Source organism: Vulpes lagopus, chromosome 7 (assembly GCF_018345385.1).
Source record: "Vulpes lagopus strain Blue_001 chromosome 7, ASM1834538v1, whole genome shotgun sequence".
Taxonomy (NCBI): domain Eukaryota; kingdom Metazoa; phylum Chordata; class Mammalia; order Carnivora; family Canidae; genus Vulpes; species Vulpes lagopus.
The window spans coordinates 102,068,601-102,095,357 of record NC_054830.1 but is presented as its reverse complement, the minus strand read 5'-3'; the positions used below and the strand labels follow the sequence as shown (position 1 = coordinate 102,095,357).

Below are 26,757 nucleotides of genomic sequence, written 5' to 3'. Positions count from 1 at the left end.
AAGGCCCTGAGGTATTCCTTTTACTTCCCCTGCCCCACTGCCAGCAACTGTTCTCTAGGTTTCATTTTTTTTTTTCTAAATAAAATAGTTTTTTTTTAATCCAAGAAAGGTACAAGATAAAGTCAAGGAAATTTCCCAAAGAATAAAACTGAGAAAGAAAAGTTGATTTTTTTAAAAGATAGGAAAAGATAATCCAGAAAGCCTAATAGCTAACTAATAAAGGGAAACCCACAACAGCTAAGATGAAACTAAAGAAATCAAACTTTTAGCACAAAAAAATATCAGTTTTCAACATGAAATTAGTTCCACTCCAAGGCACATTGTCATGAATTTCAAAAATCCTGAGAGGTTCTTGTGAAGAAAACACAAAACCAAACAGAACAGAGAAGTAAAAGGAGAATCAGGTGGAATTGAACTGGTGCTTTCACAATCATCGAGAAGGAGGAAGAAGTGCAACGTGCAACCCAGGAACAAGAAATCCAACAGAGAAAAGCAGAGGCAGGGAGAGTCAGAGGGCCAGCACATAGATGGGAGCAGAAGGGTGGACAGAAGGGTAGAAGCATGTGAGCACAACATACATGATGCAGGTCTCAAGTATTTTCATCATTTTGTGCATTTGAAATTTGAAATAGTCATTAATAATCTAGAATGTATGAAAATTAATTTCTGCTAAAAAATTGAAAACCTAGAAAGCAACATTTATATATAATCATGATTTCAACATAATCTTGATTTCCCTAAAATAAGTTGAATCAATGCATTGAGAAGAGAGTGGAAAAGAAGTCCTGTGATTGGTGTGCCTGTCCTTCATCCTACGTAAGTATCATAGTAAGAAGTTAATAGATGAGGTTGAAAATCAATTGAGATAATATAAACATGTTAAATTAAAAATAAGGTGGTTACCAACAGATGACACTTGAACTTTGTTCTCTCTTCAATATGACTATTGCGTAGAGAGATGTGGAGCAGGCTGTTGCGATTCTGTTGCTCTTGCAAGTCTCATAATACAATTTGATTGCTAGATCATGAGTTTCTATTTTTAAGAATCAAAGCAATTCCAAGAAGTAGAACACTTTGTAGTGCTCTAAAACTGCTTCAACTATTTTAAAAATAGAGTACACTGATCATTATACAGAGAGGGCCCCTGCCCAAATATTTTCTATAACATTTTTTTAAAAAGAAATATTTGTTCAGTGTTACATATGACATGCATTTGAAAGGAAAACCATCTCCCAACAGTATTAATTTCAAAGAGCCCAGAAGATGCTTTTGTAGTTTTTGTGTCTCTTAAAACAATTGCTTTAAAAAGTTAGGATTCACTGAGAGAAATGTGAAGCTAGAGTTTTGTAGCTTTCCATACAAGGGTAGGAACACCACAGATTCCTGTAACCTTTCTAAAACCATTTGTTTCTAATGTTAAAAATATATTTGAAACTGAAGCACATGCTAGTCCTGCTGTCAACTCCCACCCAGAGTAGATGCTAATGATCTCCACTACTAATGACAAAATGTCAATTTCCATAGGTCTAATATGTTCACAGTAATTTCCACATTCCCAGTACTGAGTAGCAATATCTATTGTTTCAGCAACTGGTATTTACTGGTATGTACTCCAGATGGTGGTATTTAACTGTTATAGCATATTGCAACAACAATGAAAAAAGTACTTCATCATATATCTAAGATATAATAAGAAATTTAATGTAAAGATCACTTGTTCTTTCATATAAAAGAACAACTGCTCAAGTGATACTTAAAATGTGCATAAATTATTTTCATTAAGATTTTTAAAAATTGTCTTAAGAGGCATTTTTGTATATTTACCTTCTAGTATGGTTAAGGTCTGAGTTTAATAATCTAATCTAGAGCATCTGTCATAGCTCTATGGGAACTGCTGATGTTTTTTGTGTTTGAAATCTCATATTTGGTATAAAATACTGAAGGAGATTCTATATTATATAATGGATACTTGGAGGAGATTAATTTACCTTTTTGAACAACCAGAAAGTTAGCTGCTTCACCTCACACTATTTTTTTAAAAAGCATTGTTTTAATTTTTTATTATTACATAGAAATATTGTGTTTTCTTTTTTTTTTTCTTTTTTTTAAATTTTTTTTTTAAATTTTTTATTTATTTATGATAGTCACAGAGAGAGAGAGAGAGAGAGAGAGAGAGACAGGCGGAGGGAGAAGCAGGCTCCATGCACCGGGAGCCTGATGTGGGATTCGACCCCGGGTCTCCAGGATCGCGCCCTGGGCCAAAGGCAGGCGCCAAACCGCTGCGCCACCCAGGGATCCCAATATTGTGTTTTCTATTTTCAGTTCTCACTTCCCCATTCCACAAATATCCAGCAGGTGACAACACTAACCACATTTTTTAAGAACATGCTTTCAGAGCTCCTGGGTGGCTCAGTCAATGAAGTGTCTAGCTCTTGATTTCAGCTCAGGTCGTGAGATCATGGTCGTGAGTTTGAGACTTGCCTGGTTCCACGTGGAGTCCACCTGGGATACCCTCTCTCCCTCTCCCACTGCCCCTACCCTCCTTCAATATGAATAAATCTTTAAAAAAGATAATGATTACTGAATCATACAGTATCATAAAATTTGCATTTTAACCTATACCTTTTCAGCATTATGTCATCATGAACTTGAGTTTCTGTTTAGTATAAATGGTAAAAGTTTTTGTAATATACCAAGATTAATTTTGATAATTCCAAGTACTGTTGATTTGTAACCTTGAGACCAATAATATTTTCTCTGGAAATTAAATATATTTAAAGGTTGTAAGAAAAAGTTTTAAGTTTTGTATTTTATATGCTTTAGGAGGTAAGTTTTGCTTAAAAACTCACACTGCTCTGAATTTCACAGTTTGGTAACAACTATTATGTATTCTACAACTATAGGATGTCAAGTATTTCCATTTGAAGTTAGAACAAGATTTTGCAAACATTTGTACTTGCAATGGTATCAGGGTCCAATAGAATGTAAAGTCCAAAGATAACTGGAAAGAGGATACAAAATTAAGAACATACTCCTTGGGCTAACATTAAAGACCACCAAAATTAATCTCTATCCTTTTCTTTTACTTGTTACCTTTAATTACAGGAAAAAATGCTAGCTGTCCTTTTCTTTGTCTTTTCTACATTCAAATTCATTGTTTGCATACAAATTGTCCCCTCTTCCTACAATGCCAATCCCAGCCTGCCATCATCCGTTGAAATTATCAAGTTCAATTTCCTTCAAGATATCCTCTCGGTTGCTGAAACACAAGACAAATGCTGTCTTGTGGAAAGCTGTTAGCACTTGATCTCTCCTTATCTCTTGGCATCTGACACTAATACTTATCTAAGTATGTGTGATATGTATCTACATAATGACATGCTATTTAGTAGTGTCAATGTATAGCCTATTTCCTCCCATAGAGAATCATTACTTGAAGGTAGAAATACTTTAATATCTGTATTTCCCTAGACCTGTGGGGAATATAATGTATATTGTGGATGTTTAATATTTGTTACTAATTACCACTTTTAATTATTAAGAACCATCATTTTGAGAGTTTCTTTCTTTCTTTCTTTCTTTCTTTCTTTCTTTCTTTCTTTCTTTCTTTCTTTCTTCTTTCTTCTTTCTTTCTTTCTTTCTTCTTTCTTTCTTTCTTTCTGCTTTCTTTCTTTCTTTCTTTCTTTTCTTTCTTTCTTTCTTTCTTTCTTTCTTTCTTTCTTTCTTTCTTTCTTTCTTTCTTTTCTTTTCTTCTTCTTTCTCTTTCTCTCCTCTGGTTGATTTTCAGGTGATTGCATTTTCTTGAGATATGCTCATAAAGGACACACACACACAAATCCCAATTGAAAGTTTTGGTTTGTGGTGATCTAAGTCTCTCAGATTTTAGTATACATTATTTGGAACTCCAAGTGGTTTCAGCGCAATGAACGTGAAATATATTTTGATTTAATCTAGACATATATTATTTAATGTCTAATGAATACAGATTCATCTGACCAAATTCTCACCTCCTGAGAATTTCTAATGTTATAGTTTGCAAAATATTCTCAGTACTTCAGCAAACATAATTTTAACTGTTAAAGTTCAACATTACTACAGTTGTTGGCAATATTAAATAATTTTTGTGTGATTTCCACTGCACCTTAAATTTCAGGTCATAAAGTGTTATTAATATTATATGGTTGGAAATAATTTCCAGATCAATGAATCAATGCTATCTTAATATTCTGTCTTTAATTTTCATACCACATGTATTTTGTGAGTGGTTTTCATAAGAGGAAGTTGCTTTGTGTTGCCCAGCTCATTATCTTGGATTTTATCCCTAGTTGAATTCCCTTTGTGATCAAAGGCAGAGAGAACATCTCCAGAATTATTGAACCGTGCTGATTTGATAGGTAGGCCACACACATTAAAGGAAAAAGGAAAAAAGTTTCTCTGCAAATATCTACTTGAAGATATTTTACCAGAAAGCTGAGATTTCACTGCAGAAACAACTAATTCTACTACTTCATTAAAAGTAATCTGTTTTTCTATATTGGATCCACATTGTGTATATACATATACACACATGTGAGTATTTTGGTAAGTTGCTTCTATCTGTTCTCTATGGTTGGTAACAATCAATGCTCACACCCAAAAAGTACTTAAACATCTGTAGACTATTTCCACAAACACTGTATTAGTTGACTTTTAGAATTGGAACAATTTAGAATAAATAATTTAAGAACTCAGAGGCTTAAAGAGAATGGTAGACTCTGGGCTGCATAACTCATTCATGGCAGAGTAGATATTTGAGCCTAGGTCAACCAGTACAAATCTGCCCCCTACCCCGCACACCTATGTTGGCATGCTGACAATTCCAAATTACTATTGTACACATTTTTCTGCCATTCTTCTCATTTCAACTTGATGTCAGGTCATGGCTTTATAACGTGCATGCTGTGGGGAGAAGCATTGATAATACAATGATGAAGAATTAGCAAGAGTAAACTCACTGATGGAAAAAACAAGAAAATTTTAATCATCATTACATCATTAATATGTTAATGATATTAACACACTTGTTCTTTCTCCTGTCCATTGAAGATAATTCAGGCCTATTCAGTCAAGTTAGACACCTCCTCCTACATCTTTCCCTATAAGCAGGATTTTTTTTTAATTTTTATTTATTTGATGGAGAGTGAGCAAGCAAGTAGGGGCAGATGTAGGCAGAGGGAGAGAGAAGCAGGCTCCCCCCAGAGCAAGGAGCTTGATGCGGGGCTTGATCCCAGGACTCAGGGATCATGACCTGAGCCAAAGGCTGTCACTTAAGCACCTAAGCCACCCAGGGACCCCTATAAGCAGGATTTTACTTCAGATTTGACACAGAGTAGAAAGAGTAAATCACATTAAAGAGGAATCTGAAGGAAAAAGGCAGGAAATACAGCCTAGGTAAGAATGATACCTCTGCTTTGTTTGGTATATTGATCTAGTGGACAACGGGAGTGTGGGTTTAGAGTTATTAATTTGGGAATATTAAAGCCATGGGTCTCCATATGATCATCCAAGAAGAATATACAGGGAGAATAAAGAGGCAAAGGATGGACTTGGAAATCATAGTCTCTGTGGAAGACAGGTGCAGAGAAGTCTGTGAAAGAAGACACCACTGCTATTCTTCACAAAATTTATTTTTTAAATATTCACATGAGAAATTAGTTGTTTCTTTTGTTATTTTTTTAAAGATAAATATACAATCTATTTATGCATCACTGAAGTCAGATAAAGGAGAATTGCAGAAGACTATGGTAATGAAATATAACTAACTTTCAAAGATTTGGTGAATATATTCATGTTTTAATCAGTTACACACTGATATATTTTTTTGTTAAAAATGCAATAGTATTTACAAAGTGTCAGTGTGTAATAAAAGTTGGCATCAAATTCATTGTTCTAATCTTGAAACAAATAACAGTATTCAAATTCGTTCACTGTGTATCACTTATGCTATAATTTTCTACAAAAAGAAAAGTAGAGCAATACAGGTTAGCATAATATGTACTCATCCATTTCAACAGGTCATATTTTGTTATTAATACTAATAAAAGCACATTTCTGTATATTTTATCTTTGAAGGCTCTACTCAAATTTCAAACTTTTGGACTTTACACGTTTATTAAATAGGAATTATCTTGACTCTCCCAAACTCTTTCATTTAAACAGAAAAGTTGTATAGTTTTTATAAATACATAACATATATGTATATGTTCTTTAAAAAAAAAAAAATATATATATATATATATGCTCTTGTTAAAAAAATACAAATGAAGGATTTTACCTAAATTCTGCTTTGTTAAATAAATACACATTTTACACCAATACAAGATTTTACTTCAATTCTGTTTTATAACCTGATTTTTCAATCTCTGTAAAGATATGCTATTTTTTCATGACCTTATTCTTCTATAATCCTATTTTCTTTTCTTTTCCTTTCTTTTTTTTTTTTTAAGATTTATTTATTCATGAGAGACACAGAGAGGCAGAGACACAGGCAGAGGGAAGCAGGCTCCATGCAGGGAGCCTGATGTGGGACTCTATCCCCAGACTCCAGGATCACACCATGGGCCGAAGGCAGGCACTCAACTGCTGAGCCACCCAGTGAGCCCCTATGATCCTGTTTTCTTGTGGAAAAATTAATGATTCAATTTTCAATGTTAAGCTGCATTTTTTTCTGGTTATAGTAAAAACATCCACTATAAAATTATCAGAAAAAAAAGTTAAAAACAAAAATAAAATAATCATATAGGTTTTTCCTTCTGCCTTTTCACACAAATATTATCTTAAGACATTTTAACTTGCTTTTATAAGTTTAAAAATATTCCTATTCCTTCTTTCATGTCACAAGTAGTCTAAATCATTTTAATAGTTTATATAATTTCACCATTTGAACAAAAAATCTATTTTATAAGTTCCGTACAATTAAGTATTTGGGTTGTTTATCATTTTCATTGTTATTAAAACTGAATGTGAGAAACATCTTTGCTTCTATTTTTTCAGACATTCTTAATTTTTTTCTTACATTGTCACTAGATATAGAATTGCTGTGACAAAAAGAGGGATTATTACATATTTGATGAGTAGACTAAGTACTTATTGCATACTCCTTATATCTTTTTTTATAGTACTTGCCCTTGTAGCTTTAATTAGCTTATCTTCTTTATTAATATTTTAATCCATGGAAGGCAGAAACTATATATGATTTAAAAATAAAATGTTATATAGGCCTAGAATGTAAGTCTTCAAAGTTAAAAAAAAATAAGTTCTGTAACATTTGTCTTGCATTCCTTAAATCTATAGCCTGTTATTCTATTCAGTCCTCAAAAGTTTCATATTGAGCTAAGTGATACATACATTTTGGCTTATGAATTCATGAAGGTACATCCTTGGAGAATCACAATTAAAATATGGGTATGGGGGCACCTGGGTGGCTCAGCGGTTGATCATCTGCTTTCGACTCAGGGCATGATCCCAGGATCTGGGATCAAGTCCCACACTGGGCTCCCTGCGAGAAGCCTGCTTCTCCTTCTGCCTATGTCTCTACCTCTCTCTCTCTGTGTCTCTCATGAATAAATAAATAAATACATCTTTAAAAAATAAAATAAAATATGGGTATGTCTGACCCTTACTTCAGATCTCTTGTCATTTAGAAACCAGAAGTCAAGGAGCCTTTTGAGTCACAGAATTATCTGTAGCCTCTAATTGCATGACTTTGGAAGTGACGACATTTGGGGTCCTCAAGACTAACTCAGCCCTCCTATGCCTGTCATTTAGAAGGCTACGGAACAATGTGTCAATCTGAAATGCTTAATGATAACTTTGCTCCACATTGATCACTTCTGGATAGCCTTCCCTCCTTAACCCCCAAACACTCTATGAAATTTCATCTTTCATTCTACTTGTAGTTCAGTCATTTTGACACCCAGTTCAGAAAGAAACTCATTCATAGTTACCTCTTTGACCACTTAAAGAGGAAATCATTATATGCATTGACTTTAAAGTATGATACAATTTTACAACTATAATAATTTTGCAGAAATGAAATAGCTCAGTATTTCAAGAGGGTAGAAATCAGTTATCTGATGAGTTCTGTGGGTAAGAGTCAGAAAGATGCACACATTATATTTCAGAGAACTGTACTCACCTGGAGCCAAAGCCCATCACTCCCTTCAATGCTGGTGCCAACATGCTGTCAGTCAGACACCCTCAGCTGGACTATCACCCGGCCAGGAACTGCTGGCACTTTACTCCTACCTAGAACAAAATACAGTGTCAGTCATTTTTTTTTTTTAATGTTCATTCAAGCATTGTGAGATATTCATTATGTTATCTTTCCTTGTCACATTAGACACCCATTTATCAGAATGTTCAACATAAAGGAAAGAAGCATAAACTCTTTACCTCTATAATTTATACCACAATGATTAATATAGCAGCTGTTTAAGTCAAAGGGACCATCTATATTTTATCTCCTATAAAGTGTTTTTTCTAAAAGATTATTATTTCAGTGCCATCATTCCTATCCATTTGGTTTAAGAAATTGATGTGTTAATTTAGGAAGCCATTTTCTATATATTATCCTTGGAAACTATAAATCAAAATACTTTAACCCCCAGAAAATATTGTTTCCTGTATTTTTTTTTAATCCCAGCTGAAGAAATCTCAGTAGGAAGCAATTTAGTAATGCACTAGCTTTATGCCTGTACTACTTTATATTCTTCAACTTGTGAGACACTGATGAAGAACACAGATGCTTCCTCACATGCACCAGAGTGTTGCTACTATGGAACATTAGGTGAAAACAGACCTTTTTGACCAGATGATGGAATCATAGACTTAAAAAAAAAAAAACAACAACCCAACAACAAGAAAACCTTCGGGGCTGGGCTTCCTGTGTATGAAAGGGATGTTACGGTCTTTCTTCTCACAATTGTGGTCACTTGACCTTCAGCATTCTCAGCCTCACTCCAGTCTGCTGCACAATTGGGTGGTTTAAGGAAACATAAGAAATCCTACAATATGCCTAAGTTGTTGCAGTTTGTCCAGGCAGCACTTGTTTTACCTTTGCCTTTGTCCCTTTCTCCAGAACTTGGAATTTGACTGAATTGAATCTCATGGTGGGGATCCTGTTATTTGCTGACCTTCCTCCGGATGCTTACTGCCTACCTTCATCCTCAGAACCAGGTTGATACACCCTCGTGTTTGATGAACCTGCCAGGGTAATCTCTTACCTCTTATTGTACCACTTTGCACTAATCACTCGTTTGAATCACCACTTGATATGTGGCACCACCCTCTCTAAGTGAATAATGTGGCTCCACATACTTCAACACAAGCAGTGAAATTTATTCCTCAAACCCTAACCTTTCTGGTGTCAAGTTATGAACTACTTCTTTTGTCTCATGTTACTCTTAAATTTAAGAGTTTTTCTATGCAGTATAATATAAAAGGTGCAAGAGAGACCCATTTCAGTTCCATAATAGAAGTCAAATCTTAAGATTGAATATTGTTCTTTCCCTGTAGCCTTCTTAAAATTCAGATTTTTCTCATCTCACTCTGGAATCCATTTTATTCCCTTTATTTCTTCTGCTACTACCACAATAAGCTTTCATTAGCTCTCATTCAGATAATAACAATAACTCCTTAAATGTCGGTTTAGTGCCAACTGAAAACAGATGGCACTTTCAGATTAGAATAATTGAAAAGAGTTTAATAAAGAACCTATTACAAAACTGTGTGCTATACGTAAGGAAACCACAAGGGGAGGCGCCACCCTGAGAGTGCCAGGATGAGGACCGGGAGCAGTTACCACCATCTAGGAGTCGGATATATGGAGAGGGTCCCCTAGGCAGAAATTCATCTTTGCTTGGGAGTCCCAGGAATCACAAGATGACAGGATGTGAGTGAGCCTGAGGTAAACCATTTTCATCTTCTCCCTTCTCTCTGGTTTCCTACCTATCCTACCCATGGGACAAACCACACTGGCCATCCAAGTGGTTGGAGCCTCTTGATGAACTCCATCCAGACTAGTTTCCAGTGTTAGAGAGTAGGATGGAGAAAGGTTAAGAGTGAATCCGAAAGGAAATAGAGATTCAGCAAACACCTATTCATAATTCAGAGCATGGGATTTGGAATCAGATGCAGGTTTGATTCCTGGCTTTATCCATGTGTATTGCTAGATAAACTTTTATAATTCTTGACATCATTATCCGTATGATTCAGAAAACATACTTCAGAGTCTTATTGTTAGAATTAAATGGCATAAATTACCGAGTACATGTATATCTACTAAGTAGTTAGTATTAGCCACAGTGGTAGTAATTCCTCTCAAAAGGCATAGAAATCAAACATAAACACATTCTGGCCACACTAAACTCTTCAACATTTGTAATGGATAGTGTATTTTCATATCTTTCATGAGTGCTATTCCTTCTGTTTAATAATTTTATTTTCTTCCCCCTCCCCACACTAACCCCTGTTGCCAGGGAATCCCTACTCATATTTTAAACTTCATGAAATGATCTGAAGGTTCTCTTCAGTTTCAGAAAAAGGCGATCATTCTTTTTTCACTTTTCCATGGCACATATCATTCTGCAAAATGATTAGACTATGCCATCTTCCTACTTAACTATGAGCTCCTTAAATAAAAGGTTATGTCTGCCAGATCTGTATCCTCAGATGGTGGTTCATTGCTACGTTCTTAGTAGATATTCAATAAACATTAAGTAAATAAATGTATTACTGGAGTTAGTCTGTTACAATGTCAGAAGGTTTGTTAACTTCTTTCCTCTTGGTCCAAAGGGCAAATCAATCAGTAATGTGGTGGGTGGTGGGGAGTAAGATGATCACGGAAAGTTAAGACAACTGATGAAGAGGTCCCAAGGGAAACTCTGAGCTGCTCTGCAAATTCTTCCTGGGACAGCCCTGCTGGAAAATTCACCTCATTCATTTCAAGGCTACCAGAAATACCAGTACTGGTTGATTTCAAGCAATTAGTTACTTATAATCTAACTAGGTAACTGAATACAAACACCTCTAAGTATCTGATGCATTTAAGTGATAAGACAAGTTGAATCATCAACATTTCTTCACTGACTACCCCAACGTTTTTTCCTGCAATTTAAAATACATGCATTTATTCTGTTTTGTGAATAGGTAATACATTTGCATGAATCTAGGCCTCAAAGAATGGTATATAGGACAAAGTCTATCACCTTTTCCTCCATCCTATCCTAATGTCACCTGCAACAAGACCAACTATATTGGCATCTGTGGATCCCTGCAAATTTCCTTCAACAAATACAAAAAAAAAAAGTAGGTATATTATTCCCCACCCCAACCACAATTAAACAAAGAGAAAAGATTGCATTCTTTACCCACCATTATGGGCCTTGCCTTTCTCCCCAAGCCACTGAAAGTAACTAGAGAGTTTTTTATGTTAGTAAATGAATGGCATCTTCCGTGTAGTCAGTTTCATGTCTTTCTATTGTTCTGACATACCTACAATTATTTAATTATATAATTATACTACAAGGTTTTTATTTTTCAAAACTTTTATTATTCTTGAGATTAAAAAAAGTTTGTTGAGGCATCTGGGTGGCTCAGCAGTTGAACATCTTCCTTTGGCTCAGGTCATGATCCTGGGGTCCTGGGATCAAGTCCCACATCGGGCTCCTTGCAGGGAGCCTACTTCTCCCTCAGCCTGTGTCCCTGCCTCTCTCATGAATAAATAAACAAATAAAATCTTTAATTAAAAAAAAATATTTGTTAATTTGTATCCAAGAGGTACACAGTAGGGTACATTCCTATAAGTGCAGAAGTCAAAAGTAAATAAATGCATTTAACTTTCAAGTATGTTGGCAAGTTTCCCCGCCTTGAAAGTTAAGCCAGTTAATGCTACCAACACCAACTTCTGCCTGGGTGGGCAGATTTCTAGATTCTTGAAAATCTGATAGGTGAAAAAATTCATCTCTGTCATTTTACTGAGTATTTAAAAAATTATGATGTAGATTCAACATCTCTGGCATTTAAGAGATATTATGTATCTTTTTGTGTGAAATTTCTGTTAATATCCTTTGCAATTTTTAAATTTCAAGTACAATTTAACACATTCTTTTGAATTCTATGTACTTTCAAAATGAAGCAAAGTCATTAACGACATTAACGACAGCAAAATTCCTCTATGATAAGGGTTTTAAAAGATTGTGTTCCCCAGCTCCTTGCAGTCTCAGCCCTGGAAAGCTAAACTTCACAAAGAGGTCCCACAGTGCTCTCTGGTGGCGGCCTGCTCCATCGCATCCTCCCTGCATCAACTCATGGAGCAAAAACTATAGGTAGATCTGGCTTGTTATCCAACTCTTTCTTAACCTCTAAGCCATGCCGGAGGCTCCTCACCCGGAGACATTGTAGAATTGCACCCAGGCCAAAATGAAGAGACAGTAGAGCTATTTCAGCCCTCAGGGACCAACTTTGTGCCTGCAAATTAGTGGATATCCTAATAAGCAAGATTGCTGTAAAAATGGCCCTGGAGTCTCTTGTCTTGTCTTGGGCTGCAGTACAAGGCTTGTTCCGGAAGTTAGGCTCTGCTTTACCCTTCCCCATATATCAGTGACATCAGAAGAGCTATGGTCACTCTTCAGAACTCCAAGTAGTCAAAATATCACAGTCACTTCAGTCAGAAGCCTGAAATTCCTTAATTCCACAAGTATTTCAAATACTATTAAGCACTGTTCCAACTACTTGTGATTCTTTTCAGTGAAATATATATATATATATATATATATATATATATATATATATCCTCAAAAATATCTATCTTCTTGGAGCATTTCTTCTAGTTGGAGGATGTAATCAGGAATAATGTAATTAAACAAGTAACATGCTTATATTGCAAAATATGGATCTGTGAGACTATGGGAGCAGGAGGTGGAGTGCATGTTTCTCTTTAAACTAGAAAAAAGAAATAGAGATGCCTGGGTAGCTCAGCAGTTGAGTGTCTGCCTTTGGCCCAGGATGTAATCCCGGCTTCTGGAATTGAGTCCCACATCGGCTACTTGCAGGGAGCCTGCTTCTCCCTCAGCCTATGTCTTTGCCTCTCTCTCTCTCTCTCTCTCTCTGTCTCATGAATAAATAAGCAAAATCTTAAAAAAAAAAAAGGAAAAAGAAAGAAAAGGTGGGCTTCTTTGGGTGAAGATTTGAAAGTGTGGAAATTATGTGGTTTACCAGAGGAGAAACCTTCTAGAACAGGGCAATAGTCTTAAGGCCATGGTCCTGCAGTGGATACCTGAAAGATGCCCTTTATGGATTAAGAGATCTTAACTGCCAGCTCTAATTCCACCTGGAATGGCCCTAAACTGGCCATGCTGCTACACCAACTCCTCACTCAAATGCAGACTGCACCCAGTGACAAACGTTGAGCATGAAGGCCTGGCTTAGAGCCACAATGCAGGACAGCTTCCTGTGTTGTTGGAAGGTCCTAATCTCCTAGTTGTGGGGCTCTGTGCTCAGCATGGAGTCTGCTTCAGATTTAGAGTCTCTCTCCCTTTTCCTTCACTCACTCTCTCTCAATTAATAAATTAATAAATGATTAAATAGATTAAAAAAATAAATAAAATATTAAAACAACTTGAGAAGCCCTTTAGAGGACCCTTGCCCTCTCTGTCATGCTCCATTTCCACAGGCTAAGTACTGCTTCTAGCAAAGTAGATAATTGATTATGAAAAAGAATCACTACCTTGTTCTCCATTTCTAAGATAACTTGACTATTTGCTCATCTTCCCCACTGGACTGTGGGAAGTTTAAGTGCAAGCATTTATTTTGGCAATCTTCAACACTTGCCAAATTACCTCATACTTACCTCATAAGTACTCAATGTATGCTTATTTAATGAATGGATGAGGTGAATGTGTGAACAATAATGGTCTTAAACATTGAGAGGTATAACTGGGGGGATGTATGAAACTATTTGTATGGCTGAAAAACACCTGGATTAGTAAGTGGCATGTCAGGCATCAGTTAAGTTGTGTGGAGTTTTTTGTTTTTTTATATTTTTCTCAAATTTGCTCTTTAAACTATCTATAAAAATAAATGTGCAGAAAGACTGTAGGGTTGAATAGCTGCTTATCAGTCCCCAGAATGGATCCACTCCTGAGGCTTGCTGTGACCTTCTGCCTGGCTCTCAGTGAAGCACTCATATCTCTACACACTTGTTCCAAGCTGCTTGTCCCCAAACCTCCCACACAAATACTGATTTCCTGGAGTGCAGTTTGAGCAGTGCAAAGGCTGCAGAAGTTTATAAAATTCATAAATTCACTAACACAGCTAAAGCTACAAGTATTGTTTTTCCTCAGCTATGTCTGAAATATCATAAAAAGGTTTTCACAATAAACTTAGAAGTAAAAAGTCATATGAATTTCACTGAAACATAAAATATATTTTAATTGAAGCAAAGTGTTCTGTGAAGCATAACTATGAATATGTGCTGAATCATTGTCATTTTTATAATGCAAATGACAGAATGAATAATGATTATATATATTTTAAACTGATTCTGTGAGTCTTGCATAAAACTCTATTTGCTTGTGAAAATCAAAGTTGAAGATTTTTTTAGTCCAAGAACCAAAAAATGCAAAATAAACTATCTTTCTCTAAACAATAACTTGGACAACTGAAAATCTGACGCTTCTCTTTATCATCTATTTCTGCATATAGAAAAGGATTGTTTAGTATGACGAGCAGTTCAATGGTAACAGTACATTATTAGCTTCCAAAAAGGTACCTTGGTATGTAATAGCAAAATTTAGGTGTCCAAATTCTTTGCTAGTTATATTTGACAGTACTCTCTGAATGACAATAAAATTTAAAATACTACGACATGTAGGTAGTGAGATGGCAAGTTAGATTTTCATTCTGACTCTTGGTCCTAAAGACTAAAATCCTTAAAGTCAGCAGTATTGCGAAAAATCCCATCTTCCAAGAGTTTTTTTTTCTTCTCTTAACATTTGTGAAACTAGATAAGTTAACCTTGCACATAAAGATATTTGGGTAATGAGACTATCAAGGCTATTTTATTAAATTGGTTAAGTCTGAAAGTGAATATCTCTCTACTGAGAACATATCACGAAAGGTGGCAATAATGGAGAAGATTCATTAGGTAGTCTCATTACTCTGGTGGCATTTCTGAGTTTTTTTTGTTGGAGGAATAACCTGCTTGCAAAAGATCTCTATTTTTTCTTATTCTTGACTTTATCAAGAAATGGTACAGATGGGAGAAAAACAGGCAAAATGAAAAGAAAGTTAAGAGCACAAGCAGTTACCAAGGTGTTTACTGATGATCCTAAAATGTATTATTATTTGTTTGCTTGGTGTTGTCTTCATCATTTAAGACCCTATTGAAATTTATCTTCTTTGTAAAGATGAGGCTATCACCCTCAAAGTTCAGTTAATTGTTCCATATACTTAAAAATTGCACTGCCATTCTCTATCAATACTACTCTCTTATTGTATTTTAATTTAAAAAAAAATCATAGGGTGAAGCATGCCTGGGTGGCTCAGTCAGTTAAGCAACTGACTTCAGCTCTGGTTGTGATCTCCAGGTCCTGGATGAAGCATTACATTGGGTTCTATGCTCAGAAGGGAGTTTGTTTCACCCTCTCCCTCTGCCCCTTCCCCCACTCATGCTCTTTTTCTCTTTCTCTCAAATAAATAAAGCCAATAATAATAATAATAATAATAATAATAATAATAATAATAATAATAAAGTTACAGGGAGCCTGAGTAGTGCAGGCAGTTGGGCGTCTGATTTTTGGTATTGGCTCAGGTCATGGTCTCAGGGTCGTGAGATCAAGCCACAAATCAGGCTCATGGTCAATGCTGAGTCTGCCTGAGACTCTTTTTCCCTCTCCCTCTGTCACTATTTCTCATGCTCACACACATTCTCTCTCTCCAAAATAAGTAAATAAATCTTTAAAAACAATAAAAAAAGCCACCATTTTCCTGAATCAGTCAAAATATTCCAGAAGGATCTGCATCCCTTATTGCTGCCATCCTTTCCTCCTTTCATCTGCCTTCATCTCAGTCCACCTCCAGTGCTTAACATCATTCCTGGAAAAGATTATGTTCATTTGAGTGTTCAGCGTGAAAAAGAACTGAAGAAAATGCGAAAAATGTAGAAGATAAAAGCAACTAAGTAAACTTAAAGACAGATTAGGTCAAATATCCTTGCACTTACATCTTCTCCTATTCTGTGATTGGTTTATCCAATACTCTTCTATATCCTTTTAACTTACAAAGGTAAACATTTAAAGGTTAACATACAATATTTAAAAAAAAAAACATTTCAAGAAGTCTATCCACGCAATTTCTGTGATACAATGACAGTAGCTTCAGGAATACTCTTGTAAGAGAAAGGCAAGAGTTATCATCCTGACAACAACCATAACAAAAATTGGCAGCATCGCAAGATATGATCACAGTAGTAGGTACAAAGGAAAAGACTGAAGAGAGACATTACAATAAGAGGATAATTACATAAAGCAAGAAGGCAGTCATAAATTATAAAGGATATCTGTATTTTTTGTTTTTGTTTTCATTTTGAAGGTTATTTGAAATGAAAATAATACATTCAGTAGTACAGTTACATGAGTGAACTAATGCTCAAGTGCAGCAAACAACACTAAATTGATGCAATGGCAGGGATGATGGATGTAAGACTTCTGTGATGGACTGAAGGTTACCAATGTGAGAAAGCAAGATGTTTAATAAGAGAAATTTTAAGTTAGATAAAGTTCAACCATAATTAATGATTCTCATATCTTTAATTTTCCTCTCTTGGATCTGTGCAAAATTCTTCATGTTTGATTTGTATTTATGAATTTTCTATTCCTCGTAGTTTTAACAAAGCAGTAGTTACTTCTAAATATTTCTAAGAGATTTTTAAGATTGACAATATATTTAGAGCTAAAAAATTGTCCCAGTAAGACCCTTTTAAAAATTACTTCTTGATGAAGTCTATAGGTTATGAGATTTTCATCTTTAAGTTAATTTTACCAAGCAGTAACAATTTGGTGATTTTTAAAATAATTTGGTGATTTATACAATCGTCCCATTTCCTCATGTCATTGTCCATGTGCACATTTCTCCTTTCTAACATCCCTAGTTGTATGTTGAAGATAGCTTTCTCCAGAGGACTTCTACTCCCATGTTGAAGGGAAGAGTCACATGATCTAGGTTAAGCCAATTATCACATGTCTAACCCCCTGACCATGTCAATGGTGGGCATGTTCTAAGTCTACACTTCTGCTGGAAACTCTGGGGAAAAGATGCTTTGTAATTCTTGATGAATGAGAAATAGGAAGTATGCAGCCCTAAGTTATGTCTCACCTTGAGACAAAGTATGAAGCCAATTTTATATATACATTTTTAAAGATTTTATTTATTCATTTGAGAGAAAGAGAGATAGAGATAGTGACCAAGATAGTACAGTGGAGGGGAAGAGGAAGAAGTAGGCTCCACACAGAGGAGGGAGCCTGATGTGGGGTTCCATCCCGGGACCCTGGGACCGTGACCTGATCCAAAGGCAGATGCTGAACCAACTGAGCCACCCAGGCACCTCGCCAATTTTATATTAATGACAATATTCTGAAGAACTAATAAACACACACACACACACACACACACACAAATGGGATACGGGAGAGATTGGTTCTTATCTCATGGAGTCAAAGAATGAATCTCGGGGACACAGGAGAATGAGTAAAGGGATAGAAGTTTATTAAGTACAGATACAGAGAAAGCTCCCAGAAGTGAGAGGGATCCCGACAGAGTTGCCACTGAGTGCTCATAGAGTTGGTCTTTTTGGAAGCCTACCAGGGATCCTAAATCCTTTTAACATTTACTGATATCACAATTGAGTAAGGACTAGTGACAACATCTTAAATGCCTTACTTCTTCTTTGGGGTCTGGTTATTCTTTGTTGGTCACAGATGGCTGTCATAAAAAGACACATTCTCCAGCTATACCTTAGGGCAGGGTGGTCTGGCTTGTTCACTTATTCCTGGTTTCCTTACATCTCAGCATTTTTGGGATTTTTATGAGCCTGTTTTTGTGGCCCCCTACCAACCATGCCTAGCCCCATTTGTCCCTAACTCATTACTAAGAAGTCTGTGTTTATACACGTGGCAGGTCAAAGGCTATTTGTAATATTGAGTGAATGTGTGTCTATGTATCTAAATATCTATCATCCATGCTTTTGTCTGACTAAAAGGATTCAGAGGAATTTTGGAGTTCAAATTTCACAAGCTCATCCACTCAAATACCCCCTTAGCTTCCCATACTGTTTTGTGTAAGGACCAGGCTTTCCTTAAAGACCTACCAATGCTAGAGTGTCCTTTGCAGCTCTAAGTTCACAATTAAATCCCAGGTCTGATTATCAGAGAAAATTGCCTTTTAATTCTAGGAGATAAGAATAACTTCAAAAACTGCTGCAGGGACTTTTACAGCTTGCTTTGGGTTGGGTCTGGATGCTCTGAGTTTATCACTCCTTCCCCCACCCCCACCCCGCTCCCTTCCTCTGGAAGCTTCTAATTCAGTTAACAAAAGCTAGATCTCTCCACAGTTATCATTGTTTCTTACCATCAAGGGCTATAAATAGCTAGTATTTCACCTTCTTCCTCAGTTTGATTCTAACTAACCACAGGTAAAAAGCCTAATAGTTGGGATATGTTTGCATTCCATGGATTATCACCACCACCCTATTACCAGCAGAAATGGAATCTCTTATATCAGACCCCTGAGTAACCCCACAGCCAAATCCTTTCCTCATTCTGTTTTCTAGTGTCATGCATGGTTCCAACTGCCCAGAAATCAGAACCAAATATTATATGCTACCAGTGTTGTTAACTTCCTGGGTAATAGAAATGAAGGACACACAGAATGAGGAAAGAGGGAAATATAATTAAAAAGGTGCATTCCTGAATCAGAACTTCAACAGATTGTTTGATACCCGATGTTTTTGTTTGTTTTGTTTTCTTTTCTTTTTCCTGAGATGACAAATTAAATGCATGTAAGGGAAGTTCGTCTAAGGAAGCAAAGGGGAAATAATTTCCTCACCAAATGCCATATCCCATTGTCAAAGCTTTGCCTCTTGGGAAATTAAATCCCCACAATTCTGGCTTGAACACGTGTGGTAGCTAAAAAAGGTTTCCCAGCCTCCCCATCTAGATGTCAACATGAAAATCACAGGTAGAAGATGAGAGATGTGTAGTAAAAATTCAAGATAAATCATTCTTAGGCCAGCTCAGCATGGAGTTGGCAACAGCTCACAGAACTGCCACAGTGGCAACTTGGATAGGAGACAAGTTAAGGCCAAGAAAACCTAAAGTGATATATAAGGTGTAACTGAAACATATAAACTGGGCTGTCAATTACAACTAAGAGACTTTATGTGAAGAGATAAAATGAGGGAAATGATTACAAGGAATCAAAAACTAAGTACATACTGGCTTGTAAGGAAAAACAAAATGTATTCGTTTAAACTAAAATGTTTTGTGATGGTTGTTTCAGAATGCTAAGTGCCACCACTGGCCAGGGTGGTAAATAAAAATGTTCTGATGTTTTGAACATGTCTCTTACATCAATGCTATTCAGAGAAACACTATTTCTAAAATGTATAAATGGCAAGAATCAATTTTCTTCCTGATTTAAAACAAGAATATCAAATAGGCAGAAATAGAAAATCTATCATTTATGAGGCCACTGAATAAGGAACCCATGAATATTAACTAGCTTTCTTTTTAGTAAAATACAACCATGTGCATATAATATTCAAATGTACTCATATGAAATAATAATCCTTCTACATGGTACAGATCATTTCTCCCATAGTAGTTTCTGTCTATCTTTCAGGAATATCTGTGTGTGTATATATATATATATATATATATATATATATATATATATATAATCATGAATTAGATTAATAGATACAAGTAACTATGCTATTTTATAAGTGGAATTCTCCTTCACAGGGCTATTTTGCTTAGCTGGAAAAGATTACTAAGAAGTGAGATCAATTTACATTTTATCTAGAATTAGATTTTAGGATGAAAAAGAATGTTTCGATGTTAAACCTCTTTTAAGTGTAAACTATCCATTTCAGTCTATTTTGTGGAAGAAAAAGTTAAGATATAGATAGATCTATAGATAGATAGCTAGATCTCTCTCTCTCTCTCTCTCTCTCTCTCTCTCTATATATATATATATATATATATATATATATATATATATACCTGGATCAAACTGAATGCTTAAAAGCTCGCATTTTAGGTAAGGAATCTAATAGAGGACAGAGATACAAATTCCTCTCATGATAAATTAGAAAGTCTAATAGAAAAGTATTTAGGCCTTCTTAAGTAAGCTCTCCAGTAAGGAATGGGGTAATTATCTAGAGTTTAAGACTGAAAGGAAAGCATCCAATTGAAAAAGAACAAATGAATTAACAAAGAAATGAGAATGTGGTAGAAGAATTCTGAGTGTATTAGCATCCTGGAAGTACCCAAAAGAACATAAAGCAGTGAAGGATAGGTGTGTATCTAAGCCAGATTCTCTAAGGATTAAAATTTTACTTTATGTAGTTTTCATTTTATGATTTAAAGACAAGTTGTGTCTTCTTATGTTTGTTATTTATCAATTGGTAAACCCAGATTTTGCTTCTCATCTTTATCAGCAACCTTAGCCACAAGACTTAATATTTGGGACTGTCAACATTATTCTCAAAGCACAAAGATTTCCGAGGACCGAATGTAACTACATGTTCATGAAACAATACCAGAAGCATGCTTCAACAAAGGAAAGCTAAGACATTTTGAATTTTAACAGCACTATTGTTAGTGGAAGGGGGAAGCATTGAGGAGTATGGAGGAAAAAACAGCTTTAGATAATTTGATTTTATGAAATTGTACTATTACATTTGTTTGCTTTTAATCAGTTGAATTAAATTATTAAAATTTTATTATTAAAATTTTTATTATTAAAATTAAAATTATTTTAAAAATAATTCCAGTCTCTGCTTAGTATAAGATAATATTTTTTTCACTATAAATCTGATACTCATTCTTATAAGAATGTATTTCTCTTCCAATCAATTTATTTGTAATATTGGTTTTTGTCTTTTCATGGAGGAATGAAAAAATGCAAGGGGACCTCAGGGAAGCTTATCTCAAAACTGACTAAAGTCAAACTTAAATAAGACAAATCTCTTACAATATCTGGGACAGATATATTGTAGGGTTTAGTATTGAAAATCTGGGTCAGATTATCAGAATTTCTACTTGGATATGAAAACAATACAACACTCAGATAAGCACTGCTTTCCTTTGACAGATGAATGGACAAAGAAGATGTGATCTATATATATATACTATGGAATATTACTCAGCCATCAGAAAGGATGAATACCCACCATTTGCTTCACCATGGATGGAACTGGAAGGTATTATGCTGAGGGGAAATAAGTCAATCAGAGAAGGGCAATCATATGGTTTCACTCATCCATGGAATATAAGAAATAGTGAAAGGGATTATGAGGGATTGTTTCCCACTGAGTGGGAAAAATTAGAGAGGGAGACAAACCATGAGAGACTCCTAACCCTGCAAAACAAACAAAGGATTGCAGAAGGGGAGGAGGATGATGGGGATGGAGTAGCTGGGTGAGGGGCACTGAGGAGGGCACTTGATGGGATGAGCACTGGGCGTTATACTATATGTTGGCAAATTGAATTTAAAGCTAAAAAAATAATAATAAAATAAGCACTACTTGGATTTGGAAATTTTTTTTAATCTATGCTTGGGACTTGTGAACTAACTGATTATGTTTCATGGAGGAATAATTGAGTAATATTAAAAAGGATCAAAATTCAAAAAGGTAAGTTTTATGACACAATTTAGAATTTGCCATACAAAAAAAAAAAAAAAAGAAAAGAATTTGCCATACATTTAATCTTGTATTCTTGAAGTACTTATTTTTCACAAATAATTATTTCAGGTAATTAAAAAGGGAAAAAGAGAGGTGAATCAGACATGAAAATTACCCTAGTAGCTAGTTACACAGTAACAGTGACAGACCAATCTATTAGTAGGTCAAAAGAAAGCAAAGAGAGATTTGTCTTTCCAGCAATGAAGAAAGTAAATAGCCAAACTTCTTCCACACAACTACAAGAGAAAAACACAAATTTATGTGTTAGAATATCCACTTAAAATTCATGTTAGATGAAAATGTAAAGAAAATTGGGTATAAACTACCCACAGATGATGAAAATTGGGTATAACTACCCACAGAAAATGGACAGTCCATGTCTCCAACCAATTAAGAGTCAAAACAGAATAAAAGATAAAGGTAGATTAGGTTAAGTGTCTCAGATTGGGTGGAAAGTTGGATTTGAGAACTTCATACAAGGTTGAAGTCCATGTGCATTTAATTAAAAATTGATGTTTAAGAAGGATTACTCTCATCAGCTAGGGGAAAGAAGTACAAAACTTGTACAGAGATCTTTAGAACAGTAAGGATTTTCTGTCTGCTACTGTAATGATAGATACAGAACAGTACATATTTGTCCAAACTTTACAGCATCTAGAGTTAAACAATGTATGGAAATTAAGAAAACTTGTTTGGGGCATCAAGGATGTCAGAAACAATGTTAACTACTGTAAGAGGATCTAACTATGTGGGGTATCTGGGTGGCACAGTGGGTTAAGTGTTGGACTCTTGGTTTCAGCTCAGCTCAAGATCTAGCGGTTGTGAAATCAAGACCCACAGCAGGCTCTCCCTCCTCCTCTGCCCCTCACATATAACAAATAAATAAAATCTATAAAAGAGAGAGAATCTTACTATACTATAGAATATTTGAGAGGTGCTGGGTGGCTCAGTTGGCAAAGCATCTGTCTTTGGCTCAAGTCATGATCTCAAGGTCTTGGGATGGAGCCCCATGTCAGGCTCCCTGCTCAGCAGGGACTCTGCTTCTCCCTCTCTCTCTGCCCCTCCTCCTGCTTGTGCCCTCTCTGTCTCAAATAAATAAGTAAATTTTTAAAAAAATATTTTATTTATTTATTCATGAGAGACAGGGAGAGAGAGAGGCAGAGACATTGGCAGAGAGAGAAGCAAGCTTCATGTAGGGAGCCCGATTTGGGACTTGATCATGGGACTACAGGATCACGCCCTGAGTCGAAGGCAGACGCTTAACTGCTGAGCCACCCATGCATCCCTAAATAAGTAAAATTAAAAATATATATATATTGAAACAACCACACTGAAGGGAAAGAGGAAGAAAGGTGACCTACGTAACTTTGTAAATAAATAATATTAGAGACAAAAGGAACCACACCAAAGCACAGTAGTTGAAATTGCAGCTCCACAGAAGTACTGTTAACAATTAACAGTTAACAATTCTGTTATTACACATGTATAACTGGAACCGAACTAACTAAAGGGATGGGAGATAGGAGTTAGTTTGCTCACTGTTCTTATGGGATTGTACAGATAACTAGGGAAAGGAAGCTATGTGATAAGGACTTTAAGCTGGAGATATTTTGAATTCATGTTCAGTTTGATTCGTAAATATACATGTTGACATATAAATTATAGAAATGCTTATACTAACTCATGTATATACACATATGTTCTTACTCTGTCAGCCAAGAGGGTCTTTTACTGACTGCTGAAACAAACAGCAGCTAGTAAAAGAAATTAGAGCTCCTTGAAGTAATGTTTGTTTCTCAGTTGTGGGTAAGATATATGCAAAATGAGCCTGGAGTATCTTATAGTGACAGGATGTAAAAAAGCACTTAAAACCCTCTCTCTCTCTCTCTCTCTCTCTCTCTCTCTCTATATATATATATATATATATATATATATATATATATATATATATATCCCCATTGGTGGGGATATGTCAAAGAAACCCAGGGGCAACTGAAATCCTCCCTATGGCGAAAGGTAACAATTTGAGCAATAAAATTAGTAGTATTGGATTATAGTCTCAAGCATAAATGAGCACATATACTGATATAAATAATTAAGTTAAAAATGGAGAGAAGAGATAAACATCCCCTGAAGGAAAAACAAAAACTATATAGATACTCTGCCCCTCGAGGAGGTGATATATAATTCCCTACTCCTGAGGTATGTGCTGTACATAGTGACTTGTTGCCAAAGAATACAGTATGGAAACGAGAAAGGTATGGGGAAGACTGACTTTACAGTGGAAATACTGGACAAAATACACAAAATGCATCAGGTGATGAAGAGCAACATCTGCAGCAAAAATTCATTTTGTTAGTATATTTTTGATAGGTGATGAAAAGGGCATTTGATCTCTAGGGCTATCTTCCCATTAACTGATTACTCAAATGTTACCTTGAGAAAACAGACAACTGCCAGTATTTGGGTATCCTACAAAATATCTAACCAATACTCACAACTATTAAATCAAGGAAAGTCTAAAAACTACCACAACCAAGAAGACCCTGAAGAGAAATGACAACTAAATGTGAAGTGGAATTCTGGATGAGATCCTGGGACAGAGAAAGAACATTAGGTGGAAACTAAGAAATTTGAGATGAAATATGGACTTTAGGGACACCAAGGTGGCTCACTGGTTTGGGTGTCTGACTCCTGATTTTGGCTCGGGTCATGATCTCAGGGTCATGAGATTGTGCCCCAAGTCAGGCTCTGCCCTCGGCAGTGGTGTTTGGTCGGGGGTGGTAGTGGGGTACTCTCTGCTTGAGAGTCTTTTCCTCTATTCCCTACCCCCCCTCTTTCTCTCTCTATATATAAAATAAATACATAATGTTTTAAAAATATGGACTTCAGTTAATAATGTGTCAGTATTGGTTTATTAATCATAACAATGAATCATACTAATGTAAGATGTTAAGGAAGGAACTCAGCGTGGGGTATATGGGAATTCTCTGTACAATCTTCATGAATTTTCTGTAAATATAAAACTTTTTAAAAAAAATTAAAAAGTAATTAAAAGAGACTCAGATAATTCTCAAGTATAATGAAATACAAGGTAAATCTAATTTTGAATAGTTCAGAAAGAGATAATATCACTGCCCTTTCATATTTTAACAGCTGAATAAAAGGTGCAATAATATTTCACAGGAGTTTTAATAGGACAAAAGTGAAAGAAATTTTAAGAATGTAATGGACTCAATGTTTTCCAAAATGGTCAAAAGACATGGCTCTTCGAATTTAGGAAGGACAAGGAGGAAAAGAGCAGAATGATGTCAATTTAGACTATTGTGATGAAGATATTAGTTATAAATATTTGAAAATCCCCATGACATAGAAAGATATAACAAAACTGCCAGATTTTCAACTACTTGAAGAATATAAGAAGTGAAATATTTTTAATGTGCCTGAGAAAAGATAGTGTTATCTCAAAATCTGTACCTAGGTGCCTGTTGTACAAGAGTAAAAGAAAGGATGCTTTATAAAAACAAACAGAGAAAAAAACAACCCACAAAAAAGGAAAAAAAAAACTGAGAATTAACTATTACAGAAAACTCACTGGAGAAACTTAAAGTATGCAGTGCAGGAAGAAGGACATGAAACATGCCTTGAAGGACTTCAATGCGAGGAGGGGACAGGTAGCATATACTGACAGATGTATGTGAGGACATTAAAACAAGTGTTAATTATAGAATAATGGTGGAACAAACCAACCTGGGGAATATAACCTCCAATAATGACTTATACTAACTCATGTATATACATATACAAGGAAAAATGAGAGCAACTAGAGTCTACAATGTCTGATTATAACTCATTTCTCAAAAAAAAATTTTTAAGTTTATGCAGAATAGTGTTAGTACTTTGATTGCCTACTCCCTTTTCACATGAGACTTCAATTAAAGACTTCTATATCTACAAACACAGTAATATCTTTTTTGAAGAGCAGCTATGAGCTACATATTAGGAACACCAAAGCCCTAAGGAATTAAAATAATGAAAATAAAAGGATGGAAATTATGTATTAGATAAATACTAACCCATATTAAGCGGATATGGCAAAGTATAATATCAGAAAAAGGCAGGTTAGAGAAAAAATATTATATTTTGTTAATGTTCAATGATATAAATTTCAAAAATTGTGTGCACCAATTTTTGAAGAAAATTGTGTTCAGGCAAGAAAAAAATATTCCTAATAATATATGATCTGTAGAGAGTATTAGGCAAAGAAAGCCATCTTTAGCTGGGAAAAATCCTAGCAAAGATATATAATTCATGAAGACATAAAAAGGAAGAATTTGGGGATCCTTGGGTGGCTAGCAGTTTAGCGCCTGCCTTTGGCCCAGGACATGAACCTGGAGTCCCGAGATCGAGTCCCACATTGGGCTCCCTGCATGGAGCCTACTTATCCCTCTGCCTGTGTCTCTGCCTCTCTCTCTCTCTCTCTCTCTGTGTGTGTGTGTATCTCTCATGAATAAATAAATCAAATCTTTTTTTTTTTTTTTTTAAGGAAGAGTTTGCACAGAGTCCAGCAAACAGCACAATTTAATCAAAGTTTAAAATATAGGAATGTGAATATTGGGAGAGGACATCAGAAAGATATATCAAGAAGTAGGATTAGATGATCTTAAATAAAAAGTTCATAAAATACATAAGTAACAGTAATGAAGTGCAGTTTTCTGGATTATGTGAAAGGAAGGGGTACATTGAGTTAAAGA

The 26,757-nt window shown here is 35.4% G+C and overlaps 1 long non-coding RNA gene across 1 annotated transcript in view; it reads right to left on the bottom strand.

The window, feature by feature from the left end:
- The window catches only part of LOC121494299, a 923,457-nt gene that overhangs the window by 529,720 nt on the left and 366,980 nt on the right, over window positions 1–26,757 (bottom strand). The window contains exon 3 of the long non-coding RNA XR_005988785.1: window positions 8,177–8,286. This is a non-coding gene — a long non-coding RNA (uncharacterized LOC121494299). The remainder of the gene's footprint in view (window positions 1–8,176; window positions 8,287–26,757) is intronic.